This window comes from Pithys albifrons, chromosome 10 (genome assembly GCF_047495875.1).
Source record: "Pithys albifrons albifrons isolate INPA30051 chromosome 10, PitAlb_v1, whole genome shotgun sequence".
NCBI classification, from domain to species: Eukaryota; Metazoa; Chordata; class Aves; order Passeriformes; family Thamnophilidae; genus Pithys; species Pithys albifrons.
The window spans coordinates 1,320,820-1,345,817 of NC_092467.1; positions in this window are offsets into that span (position 1 = coordinate 1,320,820).

The window sequence follows — 24,998 nt, forward strand, 5'->3', positions numbered from 1 at the left end:
TGAAGATTTCTCCCTGGGAAAAGGTGCCAGGACAGGAATGGATTTCTCCTTTTTTAGGAGTAATGGGGACCCTTCATTGGCACCTGAGAGCCGAGGGCTGCAACCTTTTTCCTGGGCGCAAAGCTCAACGGAGCGTTCTACGTGCTGGTCCGGGAAAGTGCCATTTTTCAGCCCAGAATTCCAGACCAATGAAGATTCCTCCCAGGGAAAAAGTGTGTAGTAGTTTTGGCTTTAGTCAGCATAGGTCCCCATTTAGGCCTCAGTTTTTAGCAGGCCTCAAAGTTTGTGACACAGATTAGAGGGGACACGTATCATCTGACTTAAGCAGCCATAGAGGTATTTCATATCATCTGACATCATCAGGAAGTGTCGGGGAGTATAACAAGCAAGGTGGGAGGAGTCTCTGGGCTCTTCGGTCCATGCTTCTGACCAGGACGGTTCCCGTTCCCTGACTGCTGATATCAGGCCCTGCTGCCGGTCGGCACGTCTGCTTAGCTGGGGACGTGAGCACATTCCTGTTAATTCCTCTTTCCCTCTTGCTGGGAGGTTTCCTCTGGGGAGGGGGTTTGGTTGGTTTGGAGTTTCACCTGTTAGCTGGGGCGACCTCGGTGAGCCTGTTGTTGTTTCCTGTCACTATGTACTATTTCATATTCTGTGTTAAGCTCTCCTCTTCTCTGTATAAATATAAAAACCTCACTGTGTTTAAAGCCTCATTTCTGCTGTTTTCCCTCACTCTCCTGCTCTGGGAGTGGACTTTTTGACTGGGTACCAGGCAGTTGGCATTTTGCCAGCTCAAACTATAACATTCTTTTGGTGCCGAAACCCGGGAACTGACCAAGGGTGTTTGCAAGTTTCCCGGGAGCTTGGCTGTGTTCCCGGGGATTGTTTAGGTAAACTAGTGTAGATTATCTTGTGTTTTGGGAACACGTTGGGCATTGAACGTAAAACAAAATGGAGAGCAAATTGGTAATAGGCCTTTTGTTAATTCCTTTCTTAGTTATAACTGTCAGTTTGCCTGTGATAGTGCTTATACTATTTCACATGGTGAGAGCTACTCTGCCTGGTACAACCTTTGACTTCAATTTTCTTTTCTCCCTCCAAGATCTGCCTGATTTCAACATAGAAGTTTTCATAGCAGGAGCATACACAGTTTTTGGGGATTCTTACTTGGTGTTTTTGATGACAATCGTGGGACTGGTGAAAACCCTAGGTGCATTGATAGGTTTGAAAAAGGTGGTGTTATGCTGGTGGTTTCGGTTCAGGACAGAGCAAGCTTCAAATCGGGGTTTTAATAGACCCTTATTGGGACGTCCCTTGAAGAAGTCACTGCCTGGGTGACAGGGAAGATGGAGTAGCCTGGGCATGTTAATAGGACGTTTGTCACCTCCTGTTACCTGGCAATTTACTCCGGAGGAGGTGCTCGACCCTAACAAGCTGGCACATTGCCTGGAGGAAGGATGCCTTGCTTATTCTGACCCAAACCACCAGCTGCTTGCCTTCTATTGGGGTTTGGCCCATGCCTACCAAGCTGCAATAGAGCATTGCCAAAAAGGTACAAGGGAGGACACAGGGACCCAGATTGTGGAGGACACTACAAACACCCCAAACCAGACAAGTACCCAGATCAATCAGCAAAAAACTATTATTGCTCCTGTAGTGAAAAGGAAGTCATGGATAGGGACATCAGAGGGAGCAACAGTAGGAGAAGGAGCTGGTGAGGGGACAAGTGCGAGTTTTTCGACAGATGATACAGGTGCAGGACCTTCAACAGAGGGGGCCAAACAATCACCCGGGAAACAGGAACGGCCAAGGGAAATTAGACAGGAGACCATAATATCCAGACCACTGACCCCAGCAGAACTTCGGGACATACGGAAGGAATACAGGCACCTGCCTGGTGAACGAATTCTTACATGGGTGCTCCGATGCCGAGATGGAGGAGCTGGGTCTTACGTGTTGAATGGTCAAGAAACACAACACCTGGGCACTATTGCAAGAGATGATAAAATTGAAAAGGAGATGGCAAAGACAGAGGGCGATTGCAATTTGTTGTTGCGACTCTTTGGAGGTGTGACTGGGGCATACCCGTATAGGGAGTCTTTACAGAGTTCCCCACGGAAGTGGACAACCATAGATGAGGCCAGCCAATACCTACAGGAACTGGCGCTGTTAGAGCTTCTCTATGGTGATCCTCTGGACGGACTTGCTACCACTAACCCAGAGCATGTCCCCTGCACGATGCCGATGTGGAGGAAAGTAATACAAGGTTGCCCTCCATCGTTAGTCAGCTGCCTGCTAACAGTTCTTCCCGAGAGTGGTGACCATGTACCCCGGACAGTGGGTGACATGTGCAGTTGGCTACGGACTATAGAAGAGGGGCTTGACGTTCTACGGGCTGATCTTCCAGACTCTAGGGGCAGCCCTAAGTCTCGTGGCCGACAGGTCACTGAGAGAAGGGTGCCCTCCGATACCTCTGACGAAGACAGAACCGAGGAAAGGCCACGGTCTCGGTCTCATTTTCGATCCCGGTCTCGTCCGCGTTCCCCTCGTAGTGCACACGAGAAGAGAAGCCCCAAGAGTAAGCCCCGTAGTGAACGTGGATGGTTGTGGACTAGTCTACGTGCACTGGGGGAAGACATGGAAAGGTGGAACGGTGAGCCCACCTTTAAGCTCGGAGCCCGGTTGCAAGAGTTAATAGAGAAGAAAGCTGGCAAAAAGGCTGTCCATATAGTTGAGGCAGAGACCCCGCAAAGGAAACATCGGTCCCCGAGACGTAAAAGGAGAGACTCCATCACCTCCGATGGAGGAGTCTCTGATGGAACATCACTGAGGTCAGATAGCGAGTGCTCGGAGCAGGAGCAGCAATAGAGGGGCCCTGCCTCCGGCCAGGAGGAGGAAAGGGACAATCGAGTTTTCTGGACAGTGTGGGTTCGATGGCCTGGCACATCGGCTCCTCAGAGATACCGAGCTCTGGTCGACACTGGCGCCCAATGTACATTGATGCCGTCGGAACATGAGGGTACAGAGACTGTTTCTATTTCTGGAGTAACCGGGGGGTCTCAAGACCTATCGGTGGTAGAGGCCGACATGAGCTTGACAGGAAACCAGTGGGAAAAACATCCCATTGTGACGGGGCCAGAAGCCCCTTGCATCCTGGGTATAGACTACTTGAAAAGAGGACACTTCAAGGACCCAAAGGGGTACCGGTGGGCTTTTGGTGTAGCCACGGTGATTGAAGACAAGTCCAAACAGTTGTCTGCTCTTCCTGGCCTCTCAGAAGACCCTTCTGCTGTGGGATTACTCCGAGTCAAAGATCAAGAAGTACCGATGGCCACCACAACCGTACATAGGCGACAGTATCGGACAAACCGAGATGCTGTGACCCCCATCCATAGGTTGATCAAGAAGCTGGAAAGTCAAGGGGTGGTCAGTAGAACACATTCACCCTTCAACAGCCCCATTTGGCCTGTACGCAAACCAGATGGAGAATGGAGACTGACAGTGGACTATCATGGCTTGAATGAGGTCACGCCACCATTGAGTGCTGCCGTGCCAGATATGTTGGAGCTCCAGTATGAGCTGGAGACCAAAGCAGCAAAGTGGTACGCCACTGTTGACATCGCTAACGCGTTTTTCTCCATTCCCTTGGCCACAGAGTGCAGGCCGCAGTTTGCTTTCACCTGGAGGGGCATACAGTACACGTGGAATCGATTGCCCCAGGGGTGGAAACACAGTCCTACCATCTGCCATGGGCTGATCCAGGCCGCACTAGAGAAGGGTGAGGCCCCAGAACACATCCAATATATTGATGACATCATCGTATGGGGAGACACAGCAAAAGAAGTATTCAGAAAAGGACAAAAGATCATCCAGATACTCCTCGAGGCTGGTTTTGCCATCAAGAAGAGTAAAGTCAAGGGACCTGCCAGAGAGATCCAGTTCCTAGGGGTGAAATGGCAGGACGGGCGTCGCCAGATTCCAACCGACATCATCAATAAGATTGTAGCAATGGCTCCCCCGACTAGCAAGAAGGAGACTCAAGCATTTCTGGGAGCCATAGGCTTCTGGCGAATGCACATTCCTGAGTACAGCCAGATTGTGAGCCCTCTCTACTTTGTGACTCGTAAAAAGAACAATTTCCAATGGGGTCCTGAACAACAACAGGCATTCAGGCAGATCAAGCAGGAGATTGCACATGCCGTGGCTCTTGGACCTGTCAGGACGGGGCCAGATGTACAGAATGTACTTTATTCCACAGCTGGAGATAAAGGCTCCTCCTGGAGCCTCTGGCAAAAAGTGCCTGGTGAGACGCAAGGGCGACCACTTGGTTTCTGGAGCCGAAGCTACAAAGGCTCTGAGGCCAATTACACCCCTATGGAGAAGGAAATCTTAGCGGCGTATGAAGGCATACGACCAGCCTCAGAAGTCATCGGTACCGAAGCACAGCTTTTCCTGGCACCTCGACTACCGGTGCTAAGCTGGATGTTTAAGGGAAAAGTGCCCCCTACACACCATGCCACCGATGCCACGTGGAGCAAATGTATTGCTTTGATTACACAACGTGTTAGAATTGGGAGCTCGAATCGCCCTGGAATTTTAGAAATCATTACTAATTGGCCTGAAGGTGGGAACTTCAGTCTGGCAGAGGAAGAAGGGGAGGAGTCAGTGAGTCGTGCTGAAGAAGCTCCACCATATAATCAGCTGCCAGATGAAGAGATGCGCTACGCCCTTTTCACTGATGGTTCCTGCCGTATCGTAGGAAAGAGCCAGAAGTGGAAAGCAGCTGTGTGGAGTCCCACCAGACGGGTGGCAGAAGCCACTGAAGGGAAAGGCGAATCGAGTCAGTTTGCGGAACTCAAAGCTGTCCAATTGGCCCTAGACATTGCAGAAAGAGAAGGATGGCCAAGGCTCTACTTGTACACCGACTCATGGATGATAGCGAATGCCCTCTGGGGGTGGCTAGACCGGTGGAAGAAAATGAATTGGAGACGTAGAGGGAAACCCATCTGGGCTGCAGATCTGTGGCAAGACATTGCTGCCAGAGTAAAGAAGCTGTACGTGAGAGTCCGCCATGTAGATGCCCATGTGCCTAAAGGTCGAGCTAATGAGGAACATGATAATAACAGACAGGCAGACCGAGCTGCACAGATCGAGGTGTCTTAAGTAGACCTAGACTGGCAGCAAAAGGGAGAATTGTTCCTGGCTCGATGGGCCCATGATGCTTCAGGCCACCAAGGCCGGGATGCAACTTATAAATGGGCACGAGACCAAGGGGTGGATTTAACCATGGACGTTATCTCTCAGGTTATCCGCGATTGTGAAACCTGTGCTGCCATTAAGCAGGCAAAAAGGTTGAAGCCCCTTTGGTATGGTGGACGCTGGGACAAGTATAGATACGGAGAAGCCTGGCAGGTGGACTACATCACATTGCCACAGACCCGTCAGGGTAAGCGCCATGTGCTTACCATGGTAGAAGCGACTACTGGATGGCTAGAGACTTATTCGGTATCACATGCAACAGCCCGGAACACTATCCTGGGCCTTGAGAAACAGGTCCTGTGGAGGCATGGCACTCCAGATCGCATTGAGTCAGATAATGGGACTCATTTCAAAAACAATCTGGTGGCCACTTGGGCACGGGAGCATGGTATCGAATGGGTATATCACATTCCATATCATGCACCTGCGGCTGGGAAGGTTGAGAGGTGCAATGGACTGTTAAAAACGACTCTAAAGGCACTAGGTGAAGGAACTTTGAGGAACTGGGATAAGCACTTAGCCAAGGCCACCTGGTTGGTTAACACTAGAGGCTCTATCAATCGAGCTGGTCCTGCCCAAACAGAATCCCTCCACATGGTGGATGGAGACAAAGTTCCCGCAATTCACCTGAGAGGCATACTAGGGAAATCTGTTTGGGTTACTTCTCCCTCGGGCGAAAGCAAACCCATTCGTGGGATTGTTTTTGCCCAAGGGCCTGGGAATACCTGGTGGGTGATGAGACAAGATGCTGAGATCCAGTGCGTGCCCCAAGGCAACCTAGCCTTGGGGAAAACCAAATTGTGTGCCTTGAGTTGTGTTTTGCAGGAAACCAGACAACGGATGAGAAAGACCCAAACAAAGCTGATACTGGTATCCCATGACGTCCAACGATAAGGCAGCCCTAACCTGTGAACCAGTCCTGAACTTGAAACTGTGACTTTAACCAAAAGGCGAAGGACCCAAGCTGAACTGATGCTGGGGCTGATCCTTGATGAAAGGCCACCTGCCTCGAAAGACTGTATATGGACTATAAATATATGCATATAAGCGCGGAAAAAATAAATGATCACTGTGGGATATGGGCCGTTGATGTCATATGATATGAAATAAGGGGTGGACGTTGTAGTAGTTTTGGCTTTAGTCAGCATAGGTCCCCATTTAGGCCTCAGTTTTTAGCAGGCCTCAAAGGTTGTGACACAGATTAGAGGGGACAGGCATCATCTGACTTAAGCAGCCATAGAGGTATTTCATATCATCTGACATCATCAGGAAGTGTCGGGGAGTATAACAAGCAAGGTGGGAGGAGTCTCTGGGCTCTTCGGTCCATGCTTCTGACCAGGACGGTTCCCGCTCCCTGACTGCTGATATCAGGCCCTCCTGCCGGTCGGCACGTCTGCTTAGCTGGGGACGTGAGCACATTCCTGTTAATTCCTCTTTCCCTCTTGCTGGGAGGGTTCCTCTGGGGAGGGGGTTTGGTTGGTTTGGAGTTTCACCTGTTAGCTGGGGCGACCTCGGTGAGCCTGTTCTTGTTTCCTGTCACTATGTGCTATTTCATATTCTGTGTTAAGCTCTCCTCTTCTCTGTATAAATATAAAAACCTCACTGTGTTTAAAGCCTCGTTTCTGCTGTTTTCCCTCACTCTCCCGCTCTGGGAGTGGACTCTTTGACTGGATACCATGCAGTTGGCATTTTGCCAGCTCAAGGTGCCAGGACAGAAAGCGGTTGTTCTTTTTCTAGGGGTAATGGGGCCCCATCATTGGCACCTCAGAGCCCAGGGCTGTCACCTTTTGCCTGGGTGCAAAGCTCAACTTTGCGTTCCACTTGAGGGTCCGGGGAAGTGCCGTTTTTCAGCCCAGAATTCCAGACGGACGAAAATACCTCCCAGGGAAAAGGTGCCAGGTCAGAAATCGAATTGTCCTTTTCTAGGGTCAATGGTGCCCCATCATTGGCACCTGAGAGTTTAAAGCTGCCACCTTTTCCGTGGGCGCAAAAATCAACGGCGCGTACCATTTTCTTGTCCGGGAAAGTGCCGTTTTGCAGCCCTGAATTACAGACGGATGAAGACTCCTCAAAGGGAAGAGGCTCCCAGGACAGAAAGCCATTGTGCCTTTTCTAGGGTTAATCGGGCCCCATCATTGGCACCTGAAAGCCCAAGGTTGCCTCCTATACCCTGGGCGCAAAGCTCGACGGTGCGTACCATGTGCGGGTCCGGGAAAGTGCCATTTTTCAGCCCAGAATTCCAGACGGATGAAGACTCCTCCCAGGGAAAAGGCTCCCAGGACAGATAGCGATTGTTCCATTTCTAGGGTTAATCGGGCCCCATCATTGGCACCTGAGAGCCCAAGGTTGCCTCCTATACCCTGGGCGCAAAGCTCGACCATGCGTGCTACGTGAGGGTGCGGGAAATTGCCGTTTCTCATTCCAGAATTCCAGACCGATGAAGATTCCTCCCTGGGAAAAGGTGCCAGGACAGGAATCGATTTCTCCTTTTCTAGGAGTAATGGGGACCCATCATTGGCACCTGAGAGCCGAAGGCTGCAACCTTTTCCCTGAGCGCAAAGCTCGACGGTGCGTGCCACCTGCGGGTCCAGGAATGTGCTGTTTCTCATCCCAGAATTCAAGGCCGATGAAGATTTAACCCAGGGAAAAGGTGCCAGGACAGAAAGAAATTGTGCCTTTTCTAGGCTTAATGGGGCCCCAAAATTGACACCTGAGAGCCCAAGGCTGCCACCTTTTCCCTGGGCGCAAAGCTCGACGGAGCGTTCCACGTGCGGGTCCCGGAAAGTGCCATTTTTCAGCCCAGAATTCCAGAGCGATGAAGATTCCTCAGAGGGAAAAGGTACCAGGAGACAAAGCCATTGTGTATTTTGTAATGCTAATTGGGCCCCATCATTGGCACCTGAGAGCCCAAGGCTGCCACCTTTTCCCTGCGTGCAAACCTCGACGGTGCATACCCTGTGCGGGTCCGGGAAAGGGCTACTTTTCAGCCCAGAATTCCAGACAGAAGTCGATTCCTCTCTGGGAAAAGGTGTCAGGACAGAAAGCCATTGTGCCTTTTCTAGGGGTAATGGGGCCCCATCTTTGGCACCTGAGAGCCCAAGGCTGCCACCTTTTCCCTGGGCGCAAATGTCGACGGCGCGTGCCACTTGGAAGTCCGGGAGTGTGCCGTTTCTCATCCCAGAATTCCAGGCCAGCGAAGATTTCTCCCTGGGAAAAGGTGCCAGGACAAAAAGCGATTGTGCCTTTTCTAGGGTTAATGGGGCCCCAAAACTGGCAGCTGAGAGCCCAGGGCTGCCACCTTTTCCCTGGGCGCAAAGCTCGACGGTGCGTACCATGTGCGGGTCCGGGAAAGTGCCATTTTTCAGCCCAGAATTCCAGACGGATGAAGACTCCTCACAGGGAAAAGGCTCCCAGGACAGATAGCGATTGTTCCATTTCTAGGGTTAATCGGGCCCCATCATTGGCACCTGAGAGCCCAAGGTTGCCTCCTATACCCTGGGCGCAAAGCTCGACCATGCGTGCTACGTGAGGGTGCGGGAAATTGCCGTTTCTCATTCCAGAATTCCAGACCGATGAAGATTCCTCCCTGGGAAAAGGTGCCAGGACAGGAATCGATTTCTCCTTTTCTAGGAGTAATGGGGACCCATCATTGGCACCTGAGAGCCGAAGGCTGCAACCTTTTCCCTGAGCGCAAAGCTCGACGGTGCGTGCCACTTGTGGGTCCAGGAATGTGCTGTTTCTCATCCCAGAATTCGAGGCCGATGAAGATTTAACCCAGGGAAAAGGTGCCAGGACAGAAAGAAATTGTGCCTTTTCTAGGGTTAATGGGGCCCCAAAATTGACACCTGAGAGCCCAAGGCTGCCACCTTTTCCCTGGGCGCAAAGCTCGACGGAGCGTTCCACGTGCGGGTCCGGGAAAGTGCCATTTTTCAGCCCAGAATTCCAGACCTATGAAGATTCCTCAGAGGGAAAAGGTACCAGGAGACAAAGCCATTGTGTATTTTGTAATGCTAATTGGGCCCCATCATTGGCACCTGAGAGCCCAAGGCTGCCACCTTTTCCCTGGGTGCAAAGCTCGACGGTACGTGCCACATGCGGGTAAGGGAAAGAGCCCTTTTCAGCCCAGAATTCCAGACCAATGAAGATTCCTCCCAGGGAAAAGGTGTCAGGACAAAAAGCGATTGTTCTTTTTCTAGTGGTAATGGGGCCCCATCATTGACACCCAAGAGCCCAAGGCTGTCACCTTTTGCCTGGGCGCAAAGCTCGACGGTGCGTACCCTGTGCGTGTCCGGGAAAGTGCCATTTTTCAGCCCTGAATTCCAGACGGATGACGACTCCTCCCAGGGAAAAGGCTCCCAGGACAGAAAGCGATTGTTCCATTTCTAGTCTTAATGGGGGCCCGTCATTGGCATCTGAGAGCCAGAGGTTGCCTCCTTTTCTCTGGGCGCAACGCTCGAAAGTGCGTGCCACGTGCTGTTCCCAGAAATTGCCGTTTCTCATTCCAGAATTCCAGACCGATGAAGATTTCTCCCAGGGAAAAGGTGCCAGGACAGGAATCGATTTCTCCTTCTCTAGGCTTAATGGGACCCCATCATTGGTACCTGAGAGACCAAGCCTGCCACCTTTTGCCTGGGCGCAAATGTCGACGGCATGTGCCACTTGCGGGTCCGGGGAAGTGCCATTTTTCAGCCCAGAATTCCAGATGGACGAAGACACCTCCCAGGGAAAAGGTGCCAGGTCAGAAATCGAATTGTCCTTTTCTAGGGTCAATGGTGCCCCATCATTGGCACCTCAGAGTTCAAGGCTGCCACCTTTTCTGTGGACGCTATCATCAACGGTACGTACCACTTTCTTGTCCAGGAAATTGCCGTTTTTCAGCCCTGAATTCCAGACGGATGAAGACTCCTCACAGGGAAGAGGCTCCCAGGACAGAAAGCGATTGTTCCATTTCTAGGGTTAATCGGGCCCCATCATTGGCACCTGAGAGCCCAAGGTTGCCTCCTCTACCCTGGGTGAAAAGCTCGACCATGCGTGCTACGTGAGGGTGCGGGAAATTGCCGTTTCTCATTCCAGAATTCCAGACCGATGAAGATTCCTCCCTGGGAAAAGGTGCCAGGACAGGAATGGATTTCTCCTTTTCTAGGAGTAATGGGGACCCTTCATTGGCACCTGAGAGCCCAAGGCTGCCCCCTTTTCCCTGGGTGCAAAGCTCGACGGTGCATACCCTGTGCGGATCCGGGAAAGGGCCGTTTTTCAGCCCAGAATTTCAGACGGAAATCGACTCCTCCCAGGGAAAAGGTGTCAGGACAGAAAGCCATTGTGCCTTTTCTAGGGGTAATGGGGTCCCATCTTTGGCACCTGAGAGTCCAAGGCTGCCACCTTTTCCCTGGGCGCAAATGTCGACGGCACTTGCCACTTGCAAGTCTGGGAATGTGCCGTTTCTCATCCCAGAATTCCAGGCCAGCAAAGATTTCTCCCTGGGAAAAGGTGCCAGGACAGGAAGTGATTGTGCCTTTTCGTGGGTTAATGGGGCCCAAAAACTGGCAGCTGAGAGCCCAGGGCTGCCACCTTTTCCCTGGGCGCAAAGCTCGACCGTACGTGCCACATGCGGGTAAGGGAAAGACCCGTATTCAGCCCAGAATTCCAGACCAATGAAGTTTCCTCCCAGGGAAATGGTGCCAGGACAGAAAGCAATTGTTCTTTTTCTAGGGGTGATGGGGCCCCATCATTGGCACCTGAGAGCCCAAGGCTGTCACCTTTTGCCTGGGCGCAAAGCTCAATGGTGCGTTCCACTTGCGGGTCCGGGGAAGTGCTGTTTTTCAGCCCAGAATTCCAGACGGACGAAAATTCCTCCCAGGGAAAAGGTGCCAGGACAGAAAGCGATTGTTATTTATCTAGTGTTAACGGGGACCCATCATTGGCACCTGAGAGCCCAAGGCTGCCACCTTTTCCCTGGACGCAAAGCTCGATGGTGCATTCCACTTGCGGGTCCAGGAAAGTACCGATTCTCAGACCAGAATTCCAAACCGATGAAGATTCCTCCCTGGGAAAAGGTGCCAGGACAGAAAGCCATTGTGCCTTTTGTAGGGGTAATGGGGCACCATCATTAGCAGCTGAGAGCCCAAGGCTGCCCCCTTTTCCCTGGGCGCAAAGCTCGACGGTGTGTACCTTGTGCGGGTTAGGGGCAGTGCCATTTTTGAAGCCAGATTCCCAGACGGACGAAGATTCCTCCCTGGGAAAAGGTACCAGGACAGAAAGCAAGTGTTATTTTTCTAGTGTTAATGGGGCCCCATCATTGGCTCCTGAGAGCCCAAGGCTGCCACCATTTGCCTGGGCGCAAATATCGACGGCGCCTGCCACTTGCGGGTCCGGGGAAGTGCCATTTTTCAGCCCAGAATTCCAGACGGACGAAGACACCTCCCAGGGAAAAGGTGCCAGGTCAAAAATCGAATTGTCCTTTTCTAGGGTCAATGGTGCCCCATCATTGGCACCTGAGAGTTTAAAGCTGCCACCTTTTCCGTGGACGCAAACATCAACGGCGCGTACCCCTTTCTTGTCTGGGAAAGTGCCGTTTTTCAGCCCTGAATTACAGACGGATGAAGACTCCTCACAGGGAAGAGACTCCCAGGACAGAAAGCGATTGTTCCATTTCTAGGGTTAATCGGGTCCCATCATTGGCACCTGAGAGCCCAAGGTTGCCTCCTATACCCTGGGCGCAAAGCTCGACCATGCGTGCTACGTGAGGGTCCGGGAAATTGCCGTTTCTCATTCCAGAATTCCAGACCGATGAAGATTCCTCCCTGGGAAAAGGTGCCAGGACAGGAATGGATTTCTCCTTTTCTAGGAGTAATGGGGACCCAGCATTGGCACCTGAGAGCTGAAGGCTGCAACCTTTTTCCTGAGCGCAAAGCTCGACAGTGCGTGCCACTTGCGGGCCCAGGAATGTGCTGTTTCTCATCCCAGAATTCGAGGCCGACGAAGATTTCTCCCAGGGAAAAGGTGCCAGGACAGAAAGCAATTGTGCCTTTTCTAGGCTTAATGGGGTCCCAAAATTGACACCTGAGAGCCCAAGGCTGCCACCTTTTCCCTGGGCGCAAATGTCGACGGAGCGTTCCACGTGCGGGTCCCGGAAAGTGCCATTTTTCAGCCCAGAATTCCAGACCGATGAAGATTCCTCAGAGGGAAAAGGTACCAGGAGACAAAGCCATTGTGTATTTTGTAATGCTAATTGGGCCCCATCATTGGCACCTGAGAGCCCAAGGCTGCCCCCTTTTCCCTGGGTGCAAAGCTCGACGGTGCATACCCTGTGCGGGTCCGGGAAAGGGCCGTTTTTCAGCCCAGAATTCCAGACGGAAGTCGATTCCTCTCTGGGAAAAGGTGTAAGGACACAAAGCCATTGTGCCTTTTCTAGGGGTAATGGGGCCCCATCTTTGGCACCTGAGAGCCCAAGGCTGCCACCTTTTCCCTGGGCGCAAATATCGACGGCGCGTGCCACTTGCAAGTCCGGGAATGTGCCGTTTCTCATCCCAGAATTCCAGGCCAGCGAAGATTTCTCCCTGGGAAAAGGTGCCAGGACAGAAAGACATTGTGCCTTTTCTAGGGGTAATGGGGCCCCATCATTGGCACCCGAGAGCCCAAAGCTGCCACCTTTTGCCTGGGCGCAAAGCTCGACAGTGCGTTCCACTTGCAGGTCGGGGGAAGTGACGTTTTTCAGCCCAGAATTCCAGATGGACGAAAATTCCTCCCTGGGAAAAGGTGCCAGGACAGAAAGCGATTGTTATTTATCTAGTGTTAACGGGGACCCATCATTGGCACCTGAGAGCCCAAGGCTGCCACCTTTCCCTGGGCGCAAAGCTAGATGGTGCCTGCCACGTGCAGGTCAGAGAAAGTGCCATTTTTGAGCCCAGAATTCCAGATGGATGACGATTCCTCCCAGGGAAAATGCTCCCAGGACAGAAAGCGATTGTTCCATTTCTAGTGTTAATGGGGGCCCGTCATTGGCATCTGAGAGCCAGAGGATGCCTCCTTTTCCCTGGGCGCAAAGCTCGACGGTGCGTGCCACTTGCTGGTCCCAGAAAGTGCCATTTTACAGCCCAGAATTCCAGACCAATGAAGACTCCTCCCAGGGAAAAGGTGCCAGGACAGAAAGCCATTGTGCTTTTAGTAAAGGTAATGGGGCCCCATCATTGGCACCTGAGAGCCCAAGACTGCCACCTTTTCCCTGGACGCAAAGCTCGATGGTGCATTCCACTTGCAAGTCCAGGAAAGTGCCGATTCTCAGACCAGAATTCCAAACCGATGAAGATTCCTCCCTGGGAAAAGGTGCCAGGACAGAAAGCCATTGTGCCTTTTGTAGGGGTAATGGGGCACCATCATTAGCACCTGAGAGCCCAAGACTGCCCCCTTTTCACTGGGCGCAAAGCTCGACGGTGTGTACCTTGTGCGGGTTTGGGGCAGTGCCATTTTTGAACCCAGATTTCCAGACGGACGAAGATTCCTTCCAGGGAAAAGGTGCCAGGACAGAAAGCAAGTGTTATTTTTCTAATGTTAGCGGGGCCCTATCATTGGCACCTGAGAGCCCAAGGCTGCCACATTTTCCCTGGGCACAAATGTCGAGGGTGCATGCCACTTTTTTGTCTGGGAAAGTGCCGTTTTTTAGCCCAGAATTCTAGACGGATGAAGATTCCTCCCAGGGAAAAGATGCCAGGACAGAAAGCGATTGTTCCATTTCTAGGCGAAATCGGGCCCCGACACAGGCACCTGAGAGCCCAAGTTTGCTTCCTTTAACCTGGGTGCAAAGCTCGACGGTGCATGCTACGTGCTAGTCCCAGAAATTGCCGTTTCTCATTCCAGAATTCCAGACCGATGAAGATTCCTCCCTGGGAAAAGGTGCCAGGACAGGAATGGATTTCTCCTTTTCTAGGGTTAATGGGGCCACATCATTGGCACCTGAGAGCCCAAGGCTGCCACCTTTTCCATGGGCGCAAATGTCGACGGCGCGTGCCACTTGCGGGTCCGGGGAAGTGCCATTTTTCAGCCCAGAATTCCAGACGGACGAAGATACCACCCAGGGAAAAGGTGCCAGGTCAGAAATCGAATTGTCCTTTTCTAGGGTCAATGGTGCCCCATCATTGGCACCTGAATACCCAAGGCTGCCACCTTTTCCGTGGGCGCAAACATCAACGCTGCGTACCACTTTCTTGTCCGGGAAAGTGCCGTTTTTCAGCCCTGGATTCCAGACGGATGAAGACTCCTCACAGGGAAGAGACTCCCAGGACAGAAAGCGATTGTTCCATTTCTAGGGTTAATCGGGCCCCATCATTGGCCCCTGAGAGCCCAAGGTTGCCTTCTCTACCCTGGGCGCAAAGCTCGACCATGCGTGCTACGTGAGGGTGCGGGAAATTGCCGTTTCTCATTCCAGAATTCCAGACCGATGAAGATTCCTCCCAGGGAAAAGGTGCCAGGACAGGAATGGATTTCTACTTTTCTAGGAGTTATGGGGACCCATCATTGACACCTGAGAGCCGAAGGCTGCAACCTTTTCCCTGAGCGCAAAGCTGGACGGTGCGTGCCACTTGCGGGTCCTGGAATGTGCCGTTTCTCATCCCAGAATTCGGGGCCGATGAAGATTTCTCCCAGGGAAAAGGTGCCAGGGCAGAAAGCCATTGTGCCTTTTCTAGGGATAATGGGGCCCCAAATTTGGCAGCTGAGAGCCCAAGGCTGCCACCTTTTGCCTGGGCGCAAAGCTCGACGGAGCGTGCCACATGCGGGTAAGGGAAAGAGCCCTTTTCAGCCCAGAATTCCACACCAATGAAGATACCTCCCAGGGAAAAGGTGCCAGGACAGAAAGCCATTGTTATTTATCTAGTGTTAACGGGGACCCATCATTGGCACCTGAGAGCCCAAGGCTGACACCTTTTCCCTGGGCGCAAAGCTAGATGGTGCCTGCCACGTGCAGGTCAGAGAAAGTGCTTTGTTCAGCCCAGGATTCCAGACGGATGACGACTCCTCCCAGGGAAAAGGCTCCCAGGACAGAAAGCGACTGTTCCATTTCTAGTGTTAATGGGGGCCCGTCATTGGCATCTGAGAGCCAGAGGTTGCCTCCTTTTCCCTGGGCGCAAAGCACGACAGTGCGTGCCACGTGCTGGTCCCAGAAAGTGCCATTTTACAGCCCAGAATTCCAGACCAATGATGACTCCTCCCAGGGAAAAGGTGCCAGGACAGAAAGCCATTGTGCTTTTTCTAAAGGTAATGGGGCCCCATCATTGGCACCTGAGAGCCCAAGACTGCCACCTTTTCCCTGGACGCAAAGCTCGATGGTGTGTTCCACTTGCGGGTCCAGGAAAGTGCCGATTCTCAGACCAGAATTCCAAACCGATGAAGATTCCTCCCTGGGAAAAGGTGTCAGGACAGAAAGCCATTGTGCTTTTTGTAGGGGTAATGGGGCACCATCATTGGCAGCTGAGAGCCCAAGGCTGCCCCCTTTTCCCTGGGCGCAAAGCTCGACGGTGTGTACCTTGTGCGGGTTTGGGGCAGTGCCATTTTTGAACCCAGATTTCCAGACGGACGAAGATTCCTCCCTGGGAAAAGGTGCCAGGACAGAAAGCAAGTGTTATTTTTCTAGTGTTAACGGGGCCCCATCATTGGCACCTGAGAGCCCAAGGCTGCCACCTTTTGCCTGGGCGCAAATGTCGACGGCACGTGCCACTTGCGGGTCCGGGGAAGTGCCATTTTTCAGCCCAGAATTCCAGACGGACGAAGACACCTCCCAGGGAAAAGGTGCCATGTCTGAAATCGAATTGTCCTTTTCTAGGGTCAATGGTGCCCCATCATTGGCACCTGAGAGTTCAAGGCTGACACCTTTTCCCTGGGCGCAAACATCAACGGCACGTACCACTTTCTTGTCCGGGAAAGTGCCGTTTTTCAGCCCTCAATTCCAGACGGATGAAGACTCCTCACAGGGAAGAGGCTCCCAGGACAGAAAGCGATTGTTGCATTTCTAGGCGAAATCGGGCCCTGACACAGGCACCTGAGAGCCCAAGTTTGCTTCCTTTAACCTGGGTGCAAAGCTCGACGGTGCGTGCTACGTGCTAGTCCCAGAAATTGCCGTTTCTCATTCCAGAATTCCAGACCGATGAAGATTCCTCCCTGGGAAAAGGTGCCAGGACAGGAATGGATTTCTCCTTTTCTAGGGTTAATGGGGCCACATCATTGGCACCTGAGAGCCCAAGGCTGCCACCTTTTCCATGGGCGCAAACATCAACGGCGCGTACCACTTTCTTGTCCGGGAAAGTGCCGTTTTTCAGCCCTCAATTCCAGACGGATGAAGACTCCTCACAGGGAAGAGACTCCCAGGACAGAAAGCGATTGTTGCATTTCTAGGCGAAATCGGGCCCTGACACAGGCACCTGAGAGCCCAAGTTTGCTTCCTTTAACCTGGGTGCAAAGCTCGACGGTGCGTGCTACGTGCTAGTCCCAGAAATTGCCGTTTCTCATTCCAGAATTCCAGACCGATGAAGATTCCTCCCTGGGAAAAGGTGCCAGGACAGGAATGGATTTCTCCTTTTCTAGGGTTAATGGGGCCACATCATTGGCACCTGAGAGCCCAAGGCTGCCACCTTTTCCATGGGCGCAAACATCAACGGCGCGTACCACTTTCTTGTCCGGGAAAGTGCCGTTTTTCAGCCCTCAATTCCAGACGGATGAAGACTCCTCACAGGGAAGAGACTCCCAGGACAGAAAGCGATTGTTCCATTTCTAGGGTTAATCGGGCTCCATCATTGGCCTCTGAGAGCCCAAGGTTGCCTTCTCTACCCTGGGCGCAAAGCTCGACCATGCGTGCTACGTGAGGGTGCGGGAAATTGCCGTTTCTCATTCCAGAATTCCAGACCGATGAAGATTCCTCCCTGGGAAAAGGTGCCAGGACAGGAATGGATTTCTCCTTTTCTAGGAGTAATGGGGACCCATCATTGGCACCTGAGAGCCGAAGGCTGCAACCTTTTCCCTGAGCGCAAAGCTCGACGGTGCGTTCCACTTGCGGGTCCAGGAATATGCCGTTTCTCATCCCAGAATTCAAGGCCGATGAAGATTTAACCCAGGGAAAAGGTGCCAGGACAGAAAGAAATTGTGCCTTTTCTAGGGTTAATGGGGCCCCAAAATTGACACCTGAGAGCCCAAGGCTGCCACCTTTTCCCTGGGCGCAAAGCTCGACGGAGCGTTCCACGTGCGGGTCCCGGAAAGTGCCATTTTTCAGCCCAGAATTCCAGAGCGATGAAGATTCCTCAGAGGGAAAAGGTACCAGGAGACAAAGCCATTGTGTATTTTGTAATGCTAATTGGGCCCCATCATTGGCACCTGAGAGCCCAAGGCTGCCACCTTTTCCCTGCGTGCAAACCTCGACGGTGCATACCCTGTGCGGGTCCGGGAAAGGGCTACTTTTCAGCCCAGAATTCCAGACAGAAGTCGATTCCTCTCTGGGAAAAGGTGTCAGGACAGAAAGCCATTGTGCCTTTTCTAGGGGTAATGGGGCCCCATCTTTGGCACCTGAGAGCCCAAGGCTGCCACCTTTTCCCTGGGCGCAAATGTCGACGGCGCGTGCCACTTGGAAGTCCGGGAGTGTGCCGTTTCTCATCCCAGAATTCCAGGCCAGCGAAGATTTCTCCCTGGGAAAAGGTGCCAGGACAAAAAGCGATTGTGCCTTTTCTAGGGTTAATGGGGCCCCAAAACTGGCAGCTGAGAGCCCAGGGCTGCCACCTTTTCCCTGGGCGCAAAGCTCGACGGTGCGTACCATGTGCGGGTCCGGGAAAGTGCCATTTTTCAGCCCAGAATTCCAGACGGATGAAGACTCCTCACAGGGAAAAGGCTCCCAGGACAGATAGCGATTGTTCCATTTCTAGGGTTAATCGGGCCCCATCATTGGCACCTGAGAGCCCAAGGTTGCCTCCTATACCCTGGGCGCAAAGCTCGACCATGCGTGCTACGTGAGGGTGCGGGAAATTGCCGTTTCTCATTCCAGAATTCCAGACCGATGAAGATTCCTCCCTGGGAAAAGGTGCCAGGACAGGAATCGATTTCTCCTTTTCTAGGAGTAATGGGGACCCATCATTGGCACCTGAGAGCCGAAGGCTGCAACCTTTTCCCTGAGCGCAAAGCTCGACGGTGCGTGCCACTTGTGGGTCCAGGAATGTGCTGTTTCTCATCCCAGAATTCGAGGCCGATGAAGATTTAACCCAGGGAAAAGGTGCCAGGACAGAAAGAAATTGTGCCTTTTCTAGGGTTAATGGGGCCCCAAAATTGACACCTGAGAGCCCAAGGCTGCCACCTTTTCCCTGGGCGCAAAGCTCGACGGAGCGTTCCACGTGCGGGTCCGGGAAAGTGCCATTTTTCAGCCCAGAATTCCAGACCTATGAAGATTCCTCAGAGGGAAAAGGTACCAGGAGACAAAGCCATTGTGTATTTTGTAATGCTAATTGGGCCCCATCATTGGCACCTGAGAGCCCAAGGCTGCCACCTTTTCCCTGGGTGCAAAGCTCGACGGTACGTGCCACATGCGGGTAAGGGAAAGAGCCCTTTTCAGCCCAGAATTCCAGACCAATGAAGATTCCTCCCAGGGAAAAGGTGTCAGGACAAAAAGCGATTGTTCTTTTTCTAGTGGTAATGGGGCCCCATCATTGACACCCGAGAGCCCAAGGCTGTCACCTTTTGCCTGGGCGCAAAGCTCGACGGTGCGTACCCTGTGCGTGTCCGGGAAAGTGCCATTTTTCAGCCCTGAATTCCAGACGGATGACGACTCCTCCCAGGGAAAAGGCTCCCAGGACAGAAAGCGATTGTTCCATTTCTAGTTTTAATGGGGGCCCGTCATTGGCATCTGAGAGCCAGAGGTTGCCTCCTTTTCTCTGGGCGCAACGCTCGAAAGTGCGTGCCACGTGCTGTTCCCAGAAATTGCCGTTTCTCATTCCAGAATTCCAGACCGATGAAGATTTCTCCCAGGGAAAAGGTGCCAGGACAGGAATCGATTTCTCCTTCTCTAGGCTTAATGGGACCCCATCATTGGTACCTGAGAGACCAAGCCTGCCACCTTTTGCCTGGGAGCAAATGTCGACGGCATGTGCCACTTGCGGGTCCGGGGAAGTGCCATTTTTCAGCCCAGAATTCCAGATGGACGAAGACACCTCCCAGGGAAAAGGTGCCAGGTCAGAAATCGAATTGTCCTTTTCTAGGGTCAATGGTGCCCCATCATTGGCACCTGAGAGTTCAAGGCTGCCACCTTTTCTGTGGATGCTATCATCAACGGTACGTACCACTTTCTTGTCCAGGAAATTGCCGTTTTTCAGCCCTGAATTCCAGACGGATGAAGACTCCTCACAGGGAAGAGGCTCCCAGGACAGAAAGCGATTGTTCCATTTCTAGGGTTAATCGGGCCCCATCATTGGCACCTGAGAGCCCAAGGTTGCCTCCTCTACCCTGGGTGAAAAGCTCGACCATGCGTGCTACGTGAGGGTCCGGGAAATTGCCGTTTCTCATTCCAGAATTCCAGACCGATGAAGATTCCTCCCTGGGAAAAGGTGCCAGGACAGGAATGGATTTCTCCTTTTCTAGGAGTAATGGGGACCCTTCATTGGCACCTGAGAGCCCAAGGCTGCCCCCTTTTCCCTGGGTGCAAAGCTCGACGGTGCATACCCTGTGCGGATCCGGGAAAGGGCCGTTTTTCAGCCCAGAATTTCAGACGGAAATCGACTCCTCCCAGGGAAAAGGTGTCAGGACAGAAAGCCATTGTGCCTTTTCTAGGGGTAATGGGGTCCCATCTTTGGCACCTGAGAGTCCAAGGCTGCCACCTTTTCCCTGGGCGCAAATGTCGACGGCACTTGCCACTTGCAAGTCTGGGAATGTGCCGTTTCTCATCCCAGAATTCCAGGCCAGCAAAGATTTCTCCCTGGGAAAAGGTGCCAGGACAGGAAGTGATTGTGCCTTTTCGTGGGTTAATGGGGCCCAAAAACTGGCAGCTGAGAGCCCAGGGCTGCCACCTTTTCCCTGGGCGCAAAGCTCGACCGTACGTGCCACATGCGGGTAAGGGAAAGACCCGTATTCAGCCCAGAATTCCAGACCAATGAAGTTTCCTCCCAGGGAAATGGTGCCAGGACAGAAAGCAATTGTTCTTTTTCTAGGGGTGATGGGGCCCCATCATTGGCACCTGAGAGCCCAAGGCTGTCACCTTTTGCCTGGGCGCAAAGCTCAATGGTGCGTTCCACTTGCGGGTCCGGGGAAGTGCTGTTTTTCAGCCCAGAATTCCAGACGGACGAAAATTCCTCCCAGGGAAAAGGTGCCAGGACAGAAAGCGATTGTTATTTATCTAGTGTTAACGGGGACCCATCATTGGCACCTGAGAGCCCAAGGCTGCCACCTTTTCCCTGGACGCAAAGCTCGATGGTGCATTCCACTTGCGGGTCCAGGAAAGTACCGATTCTCAGACCAGAATTCCAAACCGATGAAGATTCCTCCCTGGGAAAAGGTGCCAGGACAGAAAGCCATTGTGCCTTTTGTAGGGGTAATGGGGCACCATCATTAGCAGCTGAGAGCCCAAGGCTGCCCCCTTTTCCCTGGGCGCAAAGCTCGACGGTGTGTACCTTGTGCGGGTTAGGGGCAGTGCCATTTTTGAAGCCAGATTCCCAGACGGACGAAGATTCCTCCCTGGGAAAAGGTACCAGGACAGAAAGCAAGTGTTATTTTTCTAGTGTTAATGGGGCCCCATCATTGGCTCCTGAGAGCCCAAGGCTGCCACCATTTGCCTGGGCGCAAATATCGACGGCGCCTGCCACTTGCGGGTCCGGGGAAGTGCCATTTTTCAGCCCAGAATTCCAGACGGACGAAGACACCTCCCAGGGAAAAGGTGCCAGGTCAAAAATCGAATTGTCCTTTTCTAGGGTCAATGGTGCCCCATCATTGGCACCTGAGAGTTTAAAGCTGCCACCTTTTCCGTGGACGCAAACATCAACGGCGCGTACCCCTTTCTTGTCTGGGAAAGTGCCGTTTTTCAGCCCTGAATTACAGACGGATGAAGACTCCTCACAGGGAAGAGACTCCCAGGACAGAAAGCGATTGTTCCATTTCTAGGGTTAATCGGGTCCCATCATTGGCACCTGAGAGCCCAAGGTTGCCTCCTATACCCTGGGCGCAAAGCTCGACCATGCGTGCTACGTGAGGGTCCGGGAAATTCCCGTTTCTCATTCCAGAATTCCAGACCAATGAAGATTCCTCCCTGGGAAAAGGTGCCAGGACAGGAATGGATTTCTCCTTTTCTAGGAGTAATGGGGACCCAGCATTGGCACCTGAGAGCTGAAGGCTGCAACCTTTTCCCTGAGCGCAAAGCTCGACAGTGCGTGCCACTTGCGGGCCCAGGAATGTGCTGTTTCTCATCCCAGAATTCGAGGCCGACGAAGATTTCTCCCAGGGAAAAGGTGCCAGGACAGAAAGCAATTGTGCCTTTTCTAGGCTTAATGGGGTCCCAAAATTGACACCTGAGAGCCCAAGGCTGCCACCTTTTCCCTGGGCGCAAATGTCGACGGAGCGTTCCACGTGCGGGTCCCGGAAAGTGCCATTTTTCAGCCCAGAATTCCAGACCGATGAAGATTCCTCAGAGGGAAAAGGTACCAGGAGACAAAGCCATTGTGTATTTTGTAATGCTAATTGGGCTCCATCATTGGCACCTGAGAGCCCAAGGCTGCCCCCTTTTCCCTGGGTGCAAAGCTCGACGGTGCATACCCTGTGCGGGTCCGGGAAAGGGCCGTTTTTCAGCCCAGAATTCCAGACGGAAGTCGATTCCTCTCTGGGAAAAGGTGTAAGGACACAAAGCCATTGTGCCTTTTCTAGGGGTAATGGGGCCCCATCTTTGGCACCTGAGAGCCCAAGGCTGCCACCTTTTCCCTGGGCGCAAATATCGACGGCGCGTGCCACTTGCAAGTCCGGGAATGTGCCGTTTCTCATCCCAGAATTCCAGGCCAGCGAAGATTTCTCCCTGGGAAAAGGTGCCAGGACAGAAAGACATTGTGCCTTTTCTAGGGGTAATGGGGCCCCATCATTGGCACCTGAGAGCCCAAAGCTGCCACCTTTTGCCTGGGCGCAAAGCTCGACAGTGCGTTCCACTTGCAGGTCGGGGGAAGTGACGTTTTTCAGCCCAGAATTCCAGATGGACGAAAATTCCTCCCTGGGAAAAGGTGCCAGGACAGAAAGCGATTGTTATTTATCTAGTGTTAACGGGGACCCATCATTGGCACCTGAGAGCCCAAGGCTGACACCTTTCCCTGGGCGCAAAGCTAGATGGTGCCTGCCACGTGCAGGTCAGAGAAAGTGCCATTTTTGAGCCCAGAATTCCAGATGGATGACGATTCCTCCCAGGGAAAATGCTCCCAGGACAGAAAGCGATTGTTCCATTTCTAGTGTTAATGGGGGCCCGTCATTGGCATCTGAGAGCCAGAGGATGCCTCCTTTTCCCTGGGCGCAAAGCTCGACGGTGCGTGCCACTTGCTGGTCCCAGAAAGTGCCATTTTACAGCCCAGAATTCCAGACCAATGAAGACTCCTCCCAGGGAAAAGGTGCCAGGACAGAAAGCCATTGTGCTTTTAGTAAAGGTAATGGGGCCCCATCATTGGCACCTGAGAGCCCAAGACTGCCACCTTTTCCCTGGACGCAAAGCTCGATGGTGCATTCCACTTGCAAGTCCAGGAAAGTGCCGATTCTCAGACCAGAATTCCAAACCGATGAAGATTCCTCCCTGGGAAAAGGTGCCAGGACAGAAAGCCATTGTGCCTTTTGTAGGGGTAATGGGGCACCATCATTAGCACCTGAGAGCCCAAGACTGCCCCCTTTTCACTGGGCGCAAAGCTCGACGGTGTGTACCTTGTGCGGGTTTGGGGCAGTGCCATTTTTGAACCCAGATTTCCAGACGGACGAAGATTCCTTCCAGGGAAAAGGTGCCAGGACAGAAAGCAAGTGTTATTTTTCTAATGTTAGCGGGGCCCTATCATTGGCACCTGAGAGCCCAAGGCTGCCACATTTTCCCTGGGCACAAATGTCGAGGGTGCATGCCACTTTTTTGTCTGGGAAAGTGCCGTTTTTTAGCCCAGAATTCTAGACGGATGAAGATTCCTCCCAGGGAAAAGATGCCAGGACAGAAAGCGATTGTTCCATTTCTAGGCGAAATCGGGCCCCGACACAGGCACCTGAGAGCCCAAGTTTGCTTCCTTTAACCTGGGTGCAAAGCTCGACGGTGCATGCTACGTGCTAGTCCCAGAAATTGCCGTTTCTCATTCCAGAATTCCAGACCGATGAAGATTCCTCCCTGGGAAAAGGTGCCAGGACAGGAATGGATTTCTCCTTTTCTAGGGTTAATGGGGCCACATCATTGGCACCTGAGAGCCCAAGGCTGCCACCTTTTCCATGGGCGCAAATGTCGACGGCGCGTGCCACTTGCGGGTCCGGGGAAGTGCCATTTTTCAGCCCAGAATTCCAGACGGACGAAGATACCACCCAGGGAAAAGGTGCCAGGTCAGAAATCGAATTGTCCTTTTCTAGGGTCAATGGTGCCCCATCATTGGCACCTGAATACCCAAGGCTGCCACCTTTTCCGTGGGCGCAAACATCAACGCTGCGTACCACTTTCTTGTCCGGGAAAGTGCCGTTTTTCAGCCCTGGATTCCAGACGGATGAAGACTCCTCACAGGGAAGAGACTCCCAGGACAGAAAGCGATTGTTCCATTTCTAGGGTTAATCGGGCCCCATCATTGGCCCCTGAGAGCCCAAGGTTGCCTTCTCTACCCTGGGCGCAAAGCTCGACCATGCGTGCTACGTGAGGGTGCGGGAAATTGCCGTTTCTCATTCCAGAATTCCAGACCGATGAAGATTCCTCCCAGGGAAAAGGTGCCAGGACAGGAATGGATTTCTACTTTTCTAGGAGTTATGGGGACCCATCATTGACACCTGAGAGCCGAAGGCTGCAACCTTTTCCCTGAGCGCAAAGCTGGACGGTGCGTGCCACTTGCGGGTCCTGGAATGTGCCGTTTCTCATCCCAGAATTCGGGGCCGATGAAGATTTCTCCCAGGGAAAAGGTGCCAGGGCAGAAAGCCATTGTGCCTTTTCTAGGGATAATGGGGCCCCAAATTTGGCAGCTGAGAGCCCAAGGCTGCCACCTTTTGCCTGGGCGCAAAGCTCGACGGAGCGTGCCACATGCGGGTAAGGGAAAGAGCCCTTTTCAGCCCAGAATTCCACACCAATGAAGATACCTCCCAGGGAAAAGGTGCCAGGACAGAAAGCCATTGTTATTTATCTAGTGTTAACGGGGACCCATCATTGGCACCTGAGAGCCCAAGGCTGACACCTTTTCCCTGGGCGCAAAGCTAGATGGTGCCTGCCACGTGCAGGTCAGAGAAAGTGCTTTGTTCAGCCCAGGATTCCAGACGGATGACGACTCCTCCCAGGGAAAAGGCTCCCAGGACAGAAAGCGACTGTTCCATTTCTAGTGTTAATGGGGGCCCGTCATTGGCATCTGAGAGCCAGAGGTTGCCTCCTTTTCCCTGGGCGCAAAGCACGACAGTGCGTGCCACGTGCTGGTCCCAGAAAGTGCCATTTTACAGCCCAGAATTCCAGACCAATGATGACTCCTCCCAGGGAAAAGGTGCCAGGACAGAAAGCCATTGTGCTTTTTCTAAAGGTAATGGGGCCCCATCATTGGCACCTGAGAGCCCAA